The 12777-nt window shown below is 37.8% G+C and overlaps 2 protein-coding genes and 1 long non-coding RNA gene across 3 annotated transcripts in view; 1 reads left to right on the plus strand and 2 right to left on the minus strand.

Annotated features, from left to right (window-relative positions):
• The window catches only part of LOC113149054, a 54999-nt gene that overhangs the window by 30747 nt on the left and 11475 nt on the right, over nt 1–12777 (minus strand). The window lies entirely within an intron of this gene.
• The window catches only part of LOC113149050, a 107023-nt gene that overhangs the window by 8641 nt on the left and 85605 nt on the right, over nt 1–12777 (plus strand). The gene's annotated exons all lie outside the window — the stretch shown is intronic.
• LOC113149072 lies at nt 832–1413 on the minus strand. Its single transcript, XR_003297551.1, has 3 exons — nt 1324–1413; nt 1003–1104; nt 832–919 (listed from the first exon to the last, which is right to left on the minus strand). It is a non-coding gene; the product is annotated as an uncharacterized LOC113149072 (long non-coding RNA).

Raw genomic sequence — 12777 nt, forward strand, 5'->3', positions numbered from 1 at the left:
ATGATGAAGGTGATTGATTTATATTGATGATAAATCAATGTGTTCGATAAAACCAGGAAGGCTTTAAAGTGTTGACTGCTGAGCTTTGGGTTAGTTGATGTTGGCATACATGGGCTCACGGAAGTTTTTGCCAGAAGATGTGGAAGCTTCCATCATGTTGTAGGTCATCACACCAGCATAAGTATAATCATAATCATTGACCTGATCCTGGAAGGAAACAGCACCACTCCAAATTAATATATGCAGAATTTAAACCAACCTAATCTGACAGGGATTCTCTCTGCCTTTACTTTAATTATAGTTTTATCTGCTGATTAGATTTGGACTTGAGAAGTTGGTCTGAAGGGGGCACTACTTTATAGAAAAGGAGGAAAGGAAGAAGATCCACCAAGTGGACATCTTACCCATGCATTATGTTTGCTGTTGTTTATGTAGCTGGTGGATGCAGAGGAAACACCATCATCAGGTTTATCCTGCAGATAGAAGAAAACACAAGGACTGTTCACTACATGAGGATTAATACAGACTCATTCTACTCCTGTTTAATTGAATGATATTCGAACTGGTTAAAAGTTCCTGCTTCATGAAAGACATGAGCATTAGAGGAGCTCGGTGATCTCACCATGTTCTGATTCTCAGACACTGCAGGGTAAAATCTCAGCTCCTACACAAACACAGGTTAGTGACGTCAAATTCTTTCCTGATTTACTTTATTTCTTTATCTTCAGGCTTCACAACAACACGACACCTAAACTTTCTAATATACGATGTCAGTATTGCTGTTTAACTTACAGGTGCAGAGCTTCACAGGTAATAATGATTTATAGAAATGTAAGCTCTCATTTATATCACAATTTAAAGAACATTTGATCTTCAGTTCTAAAACTCACCACATTTCCATACAGGTGTGGTTCAATCTCTGAAAAGACAAGATAAATGAGTTAAATCATATTTTAAACTCTTTAACTTTATCAAAAGTTAATACATTTACATCTTTTACACCTTTAGTTTTCTTCCATCTCATGAGCCCAATAATGAGTCCAGCAACAGTTATTAATAGTGCTGCTGCAGCAACAGCTACAATAATGAACCACCAAGGCCAATCTGGAAAGAGAATTGAAATATGAAGGTTAATAACATGAAAAAACAGCCACGTGTGGACAAAATAAAGATTTGAGCAAACATCACTGGGATGACAGAGATGCAAATGGGAGAAGCTGAAGAAAGAGGAACTGTATGTAAATATGCTGTTTGGCCCAGAGCCAACAATGAGAGTCTGAAATTTACAGTTCAGTCATCAAACGAGGAGAAATGTTTTGTTACCTGGTGATTTTGTTGGTTCACTGCTGCTTGTGGAGGTTTTTTCATTTGTTTCTTCTGTCACTGGTCTTGTTGTTGTTGTTGTTGTTGTTGTTGTTTTCTGTTTACCTGAACAAATACAAAGTGAAAATTGTACTGTGATAAAATACTTCATGTTTGTTACTTCACTGTGTGTCTACACTGATCATATGTTGATACAGAGCAGTTTAATATCACCATGACAAGACAGAGTAAGAAAGATGAAATCATAATTGACAGTTTGATCTGAAACCATTATGATGGAAATACTCACTGGTAACAACAAACAGATCAGCCATGTTGTCTCCACCTTGATGTCGTCCTGATATAAACTGTCTGCAGGTGTAAAGACCAACATCTTCATCTGTGACCTTCTTTATAACCAGAGAACAGTTCTCTGTAACACTCAGTCTGTCTGATTTAGATTTGACTATATCTTTCTTAATCTGTCCATATTCAAACAGTATTACTGTTGATTTTCCTGAACCACTGAACATCCAGGTAGTGTTGTCACATTTTGTCTGATCATCTGTCACATTTTTACAAGGTAAAGTGACGTCATCTTGATGTCCGTCAGTGACGTTAGAATATTGTCCAGTTGTTACTGTTGATAAGAAAAGGGAGATGATAGGAGGATAAATCATCTGAAAATTACTATTCTCAGTAAACAAAGTGTGAGATTATTGTTATCTGTTCTAACCTAATCTACATACACACTCTACATACAGTTATAAAACAAGCTCCTTTATCCCTGTGACTCTTAGTTATGTAGATTTTGATTGTTTATGAACAATGTGTGATGTGTATCTGTGCATGTAAACTGTAGCATCCCTATTAAAAAACAAAGACATGTTAATACATCTGAGTTCAATGCTTGTGTTTAACTTTCTTTATTATATTAGTTTAATTCTCTTGTTCTTGTTCTGACCTCTGTTGTCTCTGTCCCAGCTCTTCCTTCCTGTCTGTCCCACATGCCTTTTTTTGGTCATCTTTCTGTTCCTCCTCACAGTCTTGAGGTTGACTACCTCCCATTGACGACACCTGTGTCCCTCTCTACCTATATAAGCAGTTGCGTTTGTCTTTTTCCTCTCCCAGATCGTCTCACGCCTTCCTGTGATTCTCACTATCCAGTGCTTGTTTTGTATTGACTTCTCACTACTGAACTTGACTTTGCCTCCAGCCTGCTCTTTTTAGTTACCTCTGCTGTTTGATGAACTGTCTTTTTGTGTTTGACCAGGACTGCCTCACGACCTCAGGACATCACTTCTCCTTCTCTCTCTTACTCACCCTACTGCCAAACCCACTCGATGTTGCATTAGTGTCGAGCTTCCTATATCATCTATCAACCTTGCATCATCCTTTTTTTCTTTTTTTAATGCATGTTGGTACTGGAGCAGATGGTAATGACCTCATGTAAGTGCTAAATATATTTCGAGTGAGACCTGTTGGTCCCACCACTGATGTCTTTTATTTCTGAGAACTGAGAGAGGAAGTGTTATACTAAGAACATGACAACAGCAGCAGAGCTCTGGAGGTTTTAGTCACAAACTATGATCAAATAAATCAGAAATACTCATGATTAACACCTTGATGAGCGTCTCAATGTTTTTTTGAACACATGTAGCTGCTCGTCTATATGTGATATTCACCAAAACACCATTAAATGGATATTTGATCAGATTCTGTTTGACTGCATCATGTTTTTCTTGTTGTGCACACAGCAGAGTTGAGTCTTCAGTTGTTTAATTATGTCTGAGACTAATCTGGAGTCAAATTACAGCTGCAGTAAATACGTCCAGTGATAAAACATTTACATATATGCTTTATATAATTTTTAGAGAACATGAAAAGAAGAGCTGTTTTGACTCAACATCTCAGTAATGTGATGCGATATGATGTCATGGTCTGTAAAAGATTTAATCTGAATTGTTTTTAATATGACCACAATTCATAATAAAAATGTGATTGGACCATTTTTAATCTAAGACTTCAAGCTTATTAAAGTCAAACACATTCATATCAAAGTAAAAACAACACAGAGACAAATAAAAGTGGTTCTTTTCTACACTAAGTGACTAAAGTTGTCTGAATGATCTACATGTTCTAATGTTTCTATATTTAATGTGAGATATATGTATTCTTACCTTTAAACTGAAGCAGCAGCAGAAGAAAAAACATTGTTCTCTATCTGAACTCAACCATCCTGCTTCTCTGTCTTTTAGTTATGTCCTCGATCTGCAAGGTGGTTTATTCTTAAAGACAAAGGACGTCTTAACTTCCTGTAAAACTCTGAGCTATCACTCCTCTTTATGACTCTGGGTTGTATGTTTCTGCCCTGGTATTTTTTAATTAATCTATTGATTGATCTGTTGATTTATCCAAAGTCATGTTGAGCTTGTTATCATGGAAACTTCTCAATTCTGAACATACTCTGATTCTTTAATCAGTGTAAACAAGAGAACTGTCACGATCTGTATTTTCCACTTCCTCTCTCGTGCTTTTATTTTGTTGTCTTTCCTGTCTCCCTCTTGTTTCTGGTCTCCAGCTTCTTAAGATAAGATAAAGATAAAGATAAAGATAAAGATAAAGATAAAGATAAACTTTATTGTCATTGCAACATCGTACAACGAGATTAAGGTGCCAACCAGTCTGTGCCATATATATATAGAATGAAAGGAATAAAAAAACAAACAAAAAACAGAATCAATAATCAGAGACAGTCAAAAGACAAAATAAGACACAAACAACCCTTCAAGTAATCACAACCCTTCAAGTAAGATAAGATAAGAAAACCTTTATTAGTCCCACAATGGGGAAATTGCATTTTTACAACAGCTTAAACACTCGAGTGTCAGAAAGATAGTCTGACCAAAGGAGACGAAAGACTAAATTGGCACAGTCCGAGATAAATAGACTATGAAACCTGATAGTACAAACAGTACAGTAATAAATAAAATATACACATGTAAGTACAGTATATGTAGCAGTGTGAGTATGTACAGTATATGGATATTACTGGATGGCAGTATTGAAAATGTACATTGTAAAGTTGATTAATGCACAGGTGTAATATGAGTATCAGCAGTGTTCATTGTACAGTCTGACTGCAGCAGGGAGAAAAGATCTGCGTAATCTCTCCCAGAGCACACAGGACGTCCTGCAGTGGGTGAGACTCGTGGTCCAGCATGGATGTCAGTTTTGCCAGGACCCTTCTCTCACCCACCTCTCGCAATGAGTCCAAGGGACAGCCCAGGACAGAGCTGGACTTCTTGATTACTTTGTCCAGCTTCTTCCTCTCCCTCTCTGTGAAGCTGCTGCTCCAGCAGGCCACACCGTACAGGATGGCTGATGCCACTACAGAGTCATAGAAGGTCTTCAGGAGTGCTCCCTTCACTCCAAAAGACCTCAGTCTCCTCAGGAGGTACAACCTGCTCTGACCCTTCCTGAAACAGTGCATTCGTGTTATGAGTCCAGTCTAGTTTATTGTTTAGGTGAACACTCAGATACTTAGAAGAGTCCACTCTCTCAATATCTGTTCCCTGTATGTTCACCAGTGAGGGGACAGCAGGCTGCCGTCGGCGAAAATCCACCACCATCTCTTTGGTTTTCTTCGCATTGATCAGAAGGTGGTTTTGCCGACACCAGGCCACAAAGTTCTGCGTAAGTCCTCTGTACTCCGCATCTTCATCATCAGTGATCAGGCCGACAATCGCAGAATCATCAGAGAACTTCTGCAGAACACAGCTGTCCGTGTTGTGCCTGAAGTCTGCAGTGTAGAGGGTGAAGAGGAAGCCCACCATGTTCATCTGCAACATGGGGAACAAGTTTTGTAAATACAAGCAGTATTTCTGAGCAAGGCACCCCCTTCTAATAAACTGAAGGTCAAAGGTCAAACCCCATTTGTCACATATTGATGAAAAATGGTATTTTGTCCATATCTACATATCTCTCTATTATCAAAAACATCAACAGTGTTTAAACTATTGGTGTCTTTAACTGCTGTATTCGTTTGTTGTTTTTTATGTTGCAGTCATCAGAAATAATCAAATCAAGTTTATTTATATTGTACTATTGTATTATAACATTAAAAATCTGAAGTTTACAGGACAAACTCCCCATAAACCCTTTAATAAGAAAACATGGAAGTAACCTTGGAGCAACATGTGCCATGTACAGTACTGTGACATCTGAATGGGTCAAATCACTCTGTCAGCAGCGTTTCGACATGTGATGACATGTTCATGTCATGAAGGAAATTAATCACCTTCATTCAAGACACACATCACAAATAGGCTGATTTAACACATGGTTAATGTTTAAGAACAGGAAAGTGTTTAAATGTTTAAGAACAGGAAAGTGCAGGCTGTGGGCTGAGACAATGCAGCCATGAAATATGAAGATAAGCTCAGGTGGCAGTAGAATAATTACTGAAATGAACGAGTAGGAACAAAGAAGATCTTAAATGAGCAGGAGTGTCATGGTTCCTGCCTCATCCCCCTTCTGTTGGTGTTTTTGTCTCCCCCTGGTGTTCACCTTCTCACTCCCCTCTACAGCCACTTCCTACTGTTCTCATTTGGACCACCTGAACTCTTCACTCTCCTGGACTTTGATTATGAGTTCTTTCACCTGTGTGTCCCCATGTCTTTATAAGCTCCCTCAGTCATCATTCTCGTTATCAGTTTCTTGCCAATAAACACATGTCCTCCTGGTTGGTTTGTACATTGATTGTTTGTATGTTGGTTGTTGGTACATGGACTGGAGTTCACCCCTTAGTTTCACCCAGGATTTTGCCTTTTGTTTTCCCCAACTTGTGGGTTCACCTGCAGTTTGCAGCTCTTTTCAGTTTGTACTTTGTGCATGTAGTTAAGTGAGGTAGTGTGTATTTTGATTTTTATTGTTACTTCGTGTTTCCGGTTAGTCTGTAACTTCAGTCTATCAGTTGTGCATTTCTGTTATTTTGTTTTTTGTCAGTGTCCTTACTTTGTAGTTTGCGTCCGTCAGTGTAGCGCTCTCTGTTACTTTGCCTTCAGGTTTTCTAGTTAATATTCAGTTTGTCACTTTGTCTGTTCGGGTTTTGTTTGTTACTTCATTTTTTCACTGTGTTTGGGGTCGCTTTTAGTTGTCACTTTTTTTCCATCGAGCCTGCATTTTTGTAGTATTATTTATTTCTCCACCTTGTTTCCCTGTATTGATAATAAACCTCTTTCGTTTGTTATACTCGTGTCCCCTTTGATTCCTCACAAGGAGAGAAATGTCTGTGGTCACATGAGCTTGTGCGGTGCTTTGTTAGTGTGCTAATTAAAATGACTGTTACACAGTTAACATTCAAACCAACAACAAAAAAAATCAAACATGCTGAAATACACAAGAAAATTATTTAGAACAGAATATATTATTTTATTCTCACTGTGCACAATATAAGACAAACATAACCATCTTTTATACTTTTACAGGTTACAAGGTTTAAAAACTACGATACAAACAGTTGGTTTAAACCCCCCCTCCCCCCCATGGCACTTTAGATTGAGCATTATGTTGTTCAAATGTTTACGTTGACAAAGTCTTAAAATTACTTTACATATATACATATTTTCTGACAAAGGGAGATTTTGAGGTGTCACAGAACTCCTGGGTTAGTTTGGGGTTTCGTAGATCGGCTCACTCAAAGATTCACCAGAAGAGTAGAACGATCTCTTCGTGTTGTAGGTCACTGCACCAACATTACCATAATAATTACCCAGATCCTGGAAGGAAATAGTACAATCCAAGATTTACACACATGAAACCGGACAGGAGCTTTTACTGCTCTGATTTAAATTCAACTACTCAAATGTTCAAATGCTCAAATCTGCTGATTCAATTGTGACTAGTAAGAAATTGACATTTTGGTCTGAAGGTGCAGCTACTGTGTAGTGAGAGAGTTGAAGAGTAAAGGACCATGTGATTATCAGTAGATTCCCCTTCTAATCTAGTTTCTTCATGGATTCATATCATTTAGTTTAGAATCATCTTACCCAGGATTCATGTTTCATGCTTTTCTCTGTTTTGCTGTTGGAGACGCAGGAAACACCATCATGTAATTCAGCCTGCAGAGAGAAGACGTGACTCAACCTTCAATAAATAAATTTAATTCTAACTTGTTGAAACTTATTAGGCACATATTAGAGAAGACTCTGAAACTCTGTGAACTCACCAGGTTCTGATTCTCCGTCAGTGCAGGGTGAAATCTCCGCTCCTACACAAACACATGTCAGTGACATTTAGTTTGTGGTCGTGTCATCTGTGTATTATACTATATAGGACTGAACTGATTTTATAGTATGAGGATGATACTGATTCTAAAGACTGACATTTGTGGTATTTGGCTTCTTCTATTCACTTTATTTCTACAATTGTCTTTAACATTTTCTTCTGCAAACACCTAAACTTTCTTTAATAGTTTCAGTTATTCTGTTGATTTCTTCCAGTTGTAGAGCTACACAGTCAGTAATGATTCATGAAAACACAAAAACTTGATTTTCAGTTGTAAAAGTCACCATATTTTCATACAGCTGTGGTTCAATCTCTGAAAAGACAAGAGAACCAAGTGAAACTGAAAATCCTGCATCATTAAAATTCTTGTTTTTACTTTCTCACCTTCAGTTTTCTTGCATCTGGACAGTGAAATAACGAATACACCGACGGTTAATAAGAGTGTCGCTATAATCGCAGCAATAACAATGTACCACCAAGACCGACCTGGAAAGAGAATTTAAATATGGGATGAAACAACACAGCTCTGTGTGATAATATAATTATTATAAATGGCCAGTTATTCTTCTGCTGATGTAAATGGTCATTTTGACCCAGCAGAAGTTGAAAAGGCTTCTCTGTTTGTTCTTTGAGAGGATGAAATTGGGCTTTAACATCAAAACAGGAGAGAGAGAACAGTTCAGTCACTACCCTGTGGTTCTGTTCGGTCACGCTTGATTGAGTAGTTACGTGTATTCGTCTGTGCTGATGTTGCTTCTGTTATTGTTGTCATTGATTTTGTTGCTTCTTCACCTGAAAAAATTAAAACAGAAAAAAATAATACATTACACAATACACAAATAATATTCTGCCAGATAGAAAGAAGAAAAAAAGAGTCTCACATCAATCTGAGAAGACATACTATCCAGCATTCTTTTGGACTGACTTCTTGTGTTTGAACCGGCCTGATCTAAACTTGCCTCTGCTCTCCCTCCTTCCCTGTTCTGACCCTGTGTTGGATTTTAATGTGTTTGACCTGGACCGTCTCTTGACATTGTTATCAGCCTTTGGATTTCTGTGCTCCTTATGGCCCATCTTTATTGACCTGAATTGTTGTTTGGACCTCTGATTCAGCTTTATGGACATTAGTGCTTGGACGGCTCCCCTGTGTATGACCCTGGTATGTCTCATTCTGAAATTTGGATTTCTGGAGAAGTGCAACTGAAACTGTTTATTCTCACTAACCAATTGTGCTTTTGTAACATGGCTCATTCTTCAGAACATATCATTCCTCCCCTCAGAGCTTCATTCTGCTGTCGGCCATCTTGGAAGCTCCACCATATTCACCAGTCTACAAGCCACCACCACTTACAGGTCGCCACTCAAGACGAAACCTCACAGTCTTCTATCTGGTTCACTCCTTCTCTGTCGCTCGACCACCATTCACCCAGACTTCAGTGAGTACTCTTCAAAAACATTTCCCAAAATCCAGCCAGACTCGATCCAGCCAGTCTCCTCTCCTAGATCACCATACTCGCCTGACGACTCGCCTGCTGATTCCTGACATTCATCCACTGCATTATCATTATTGTTAAACCTTTAACTTTCATTATCTTATACTCTTGTGTTGTGTGTGGTCTCTGGCAATGGAGTCAGATCCTAGGCTTGTGACACGAGTAGAGTTTTCCCTGCTGGTAACCTGGTTCTTGAAATAAAACTAAGTTGAACCATGGGCAAAGATACACCAGTAACACAAGTGACACACCAATGAGCTTCTCCCCCAATGGTCTTGTTTTGGTTTTGTGTCCTGTTTTTTTTTTTTTTTTTTTTAATTTCATGTTAATGAATACTTTAAATAAATTAAAGCAGCAAGTTTCACAGTCCTACCTTGTGTTATGAACCAAATCTGCTGAACAATTTATATGTAAACCGCACTGATTATTCCTACATCACACTGAAAAACATGTCGATACACCTCAATTTGTTACTCAGCTCTAATAAAGCTACAATAAGATGTGGTGTTTGTCCACTACTAAAACATCTTCTTTATTTATTTAATTTTGATTTCAAAGCATTTACATTTAGTCATTTGGCAGATGCTTTTATCCAAAGCGACTTACAAAGGTAGGCAGGTTAAGGAGGTCTTGCCTAAGGACCCCTACTGGAGGTAGGACACAGCTTTAACACATGAAAGATCCCAATGGAAGTTTAATTTTAGAGATGAGATCACAATAAATGGAGAATTGATGAAAGGCAGGTTTGTAGTGTGATCTGACTAATATTAAATGTGATTAGATGATATTTAACAGCAGAATTATGAATGTATCAGTGTGAAAACATTATGATGGAAATACTCACTGGTAACAACAGACAGATCAACCTCAGAGTCTCCACCTTGTTGTCGTCCTGATGTAAACTGTCTGCAGATGTAACGACCAACATCTTCATCTGTGACCTTCTTTATAACCAGAGAACAGTTCTCTGTAACACTCAGTCTGTCTGATTTAGATTTAGCTTCTTTCTTAAACTCTCCAAGTTCAAACAGTGTTACTGCTGCTTTGTTTCCTGATTCACTGAATAACCAGGTAGTACTGTCACATTTATTCTGATGATCTATCACATTTCCACAAGGTAAAGTGACGTCATCTCCGTCTCTGGCAGTGAAGGAGTAGAAATATTGTCCAGTTACTGTTGATGAGAAAAAGGAGATGATAGGAGGATAAATAATCTGAAATTACTATTCTCATTTGAGTAGAGATTACTCTTATCTGTTCTAACCTAATCTACATACTATCAGTTACAAAACAAACTCCTTTATCCCTGTGACTCTTAGTTATGTAGTTTTTGGTTGTTTATTAACAATGTGTGATGTGTATCTGTTCATGTAAACTGTAACATCCCTATTAAAAATCAAAGACATGTTAATGCGTCTGAATTCAATGTTTGTGTTTAACTCTTATCAAATGTTTCTTTATTATTTTAGTTTAATTCTCTTGTTCTCACTTTCTTGCGACCTGTTTAATGTCACTTCCCCGTTGTCGCTGTCCCATCTCTTCTTTCCTGTCTGTCCCACATGCCTTTTTTTGGTCAGCTTCCTGTTCCTCCTCTTCTCTGCCTCACAGTCTTGAGGTTCACTACCTCCCATTGACTACACCTGTGTCCCTCTCTCCCTATAGAAGAAGTTCGGTTCACTTCTCCTTCTCTCTCTAACTCACCCTATTGCCAAACCCACTCGAGGTTGCTCCCAGCCGGCGACCTGCTCTCCGGACTGCAGAATCATCAGTTGCATTATATTATTGTTAATAAAACCAATTCTAACTCTGATCTGTCTTTCATGTTGTCTCTGGCCATAGAGTCTGACCCTAGATACAAGACACCCGTCATGATTTCATGACGAAGCTGTTTTGTCTCCTGTGTCACTGTTGATCTCTATAAATTAACTGTAAATATTTAAACATTAAGAACATTTTAAACATACAGCGACACAGTTTCTGACTTTAGAAACAAGTTAAATGTGTGAACATTGTTAGTTAACGTACATGTTTGCACAAGTGTCAAGCTTCCTGTATTTTCTATCGACCTTCTTAATGCATGTTGGTGCTGGAGCAGATGGCAATGACCTCATGTAAGTGCTAAATATATATTTCACGTGAGACCTGTTGGTCCCACCACTGATGTGATGACTGATGTATTTTATTTCTGAGAATTGAGAGAGGAGGTGTTATACTGAGAACATGACAACAGCAGCAGAGCTCTGGAGGTTTTAGCCACAAACTATGACCTAATAAACCAGAAATACTTATGGTTAATATGTTTTTTAAGTTCCTGCAGGTGAAGCATCAAGTTCACATTATATCTACATTAGAACATACAGTATGTCCAGTTAATGAAGCAATTTACGACTTTGGACAAATATTAGAGATCAATGAAAACAGACATCTTTAACAATCTGATGCGATGAGGTACAATATTGTGGTCTGTATAAGTTTTAATCAGAGTTGTTTTTAATATGATCATAATTCCTAATAAAAATGAGATTGGACCATTTTTAATCTAATACTTCAAGCTCATTAAAGTCAAACACATTCATATTAAAGTAAAAACAGCACAGAGACAAATAAAAGTGGTTCCTTTCTACACTAAGTGACTAAAGTTGTCTGAATGATGTTCATGTTCTAATGTTTCTATATTTAATGTGAGATATATGTATTCTTACCTGTAAACTGAAACAGCAGCAGAAGAATAAACATTGTTATTTATCTGAACTCAACCATCCTGCTTCTCTGTCTGTTAGTTATGTCCTCGATCTGCAAAGTGCTTTATTCTTAAAGACAAAGACAGTCTTAACTTCCTGTAAAACACTGAGCTATCACTTCCTCTTTATGACTCTGGGTTGTATTTTTCTCCCGTTATTTTTTTAATTAATCTATGATCTTTTGATTTATCTAAAGTCATGTTGAGCTTGTTATCATGGAAACTTCTTCAATCTGAAACATACTCTGATTCTTTTAATCAGTGTAAACAAGAGAACTGTCACGATCTGTATTTTCCACTTCCTCTCTCGTGCTTTTATTTTGTTGTTTTTCCTGTCTCCCTCTTTTTTCTGGTCTCCAGCTTCTTGTAATCAGTGTTAATCAGTTTCACCGGTGCCCTGCCAGCTCTTATTTAACCCCCACCACATTCATCTGCAACATGGGGAACAAGTTTTGTAAATACAAGCAGTATTTCTGAGCAAGGCACCCCCTTCTAATAAACTGAAGGTCAAAGTTCAAACCCCATTTGTCACATATTGATGAAAAATGGTCCTTTGTTCATATCTACATACCTCTCTATTATCAAAAACATTAACAGTGTTTAAACTGTTAGCTGCTTTTTTAGGACAAACTGTCAGTATCTTTGTTAGTGATTAATTCCCTTCATTCATGACACACACATCACAAATAGCCTGATTTAACACATGGTTGATGTTGAAGAACAGAAAAGTGCAGGCTGTGGGCTGAGACAATGCAGCCATGAAATATGAAACGAAGCAAGTTGGAACGAAAAACATCTTAAATGAGCAAGAAGAGAAATGTCTGTGGTCACATGAGCTTGTGTGGTGCTTTAGTGCGATGGTGTGCTAATTAAAATGACTGATACACAGACAAACATTGAAAACCCTCCAACACCAAAAAAATCAATAAACATGCTGAGGTGCACAAGGAAATT

This window comes from Anabas testudineus, chromosome 24, assembly GCF_900324465.2.
Source record: "Anabas testudineus chromosome 24, fAnaTes1.2, whole genome shotgun sequence".
Taxonomy (NCBI): domain Eukaryota; kingdom Metazoa; phylum Chordata; class Actinopteri; order Anabantiformes; family Anabantidae; genus Anabas; species Anabas testudineus.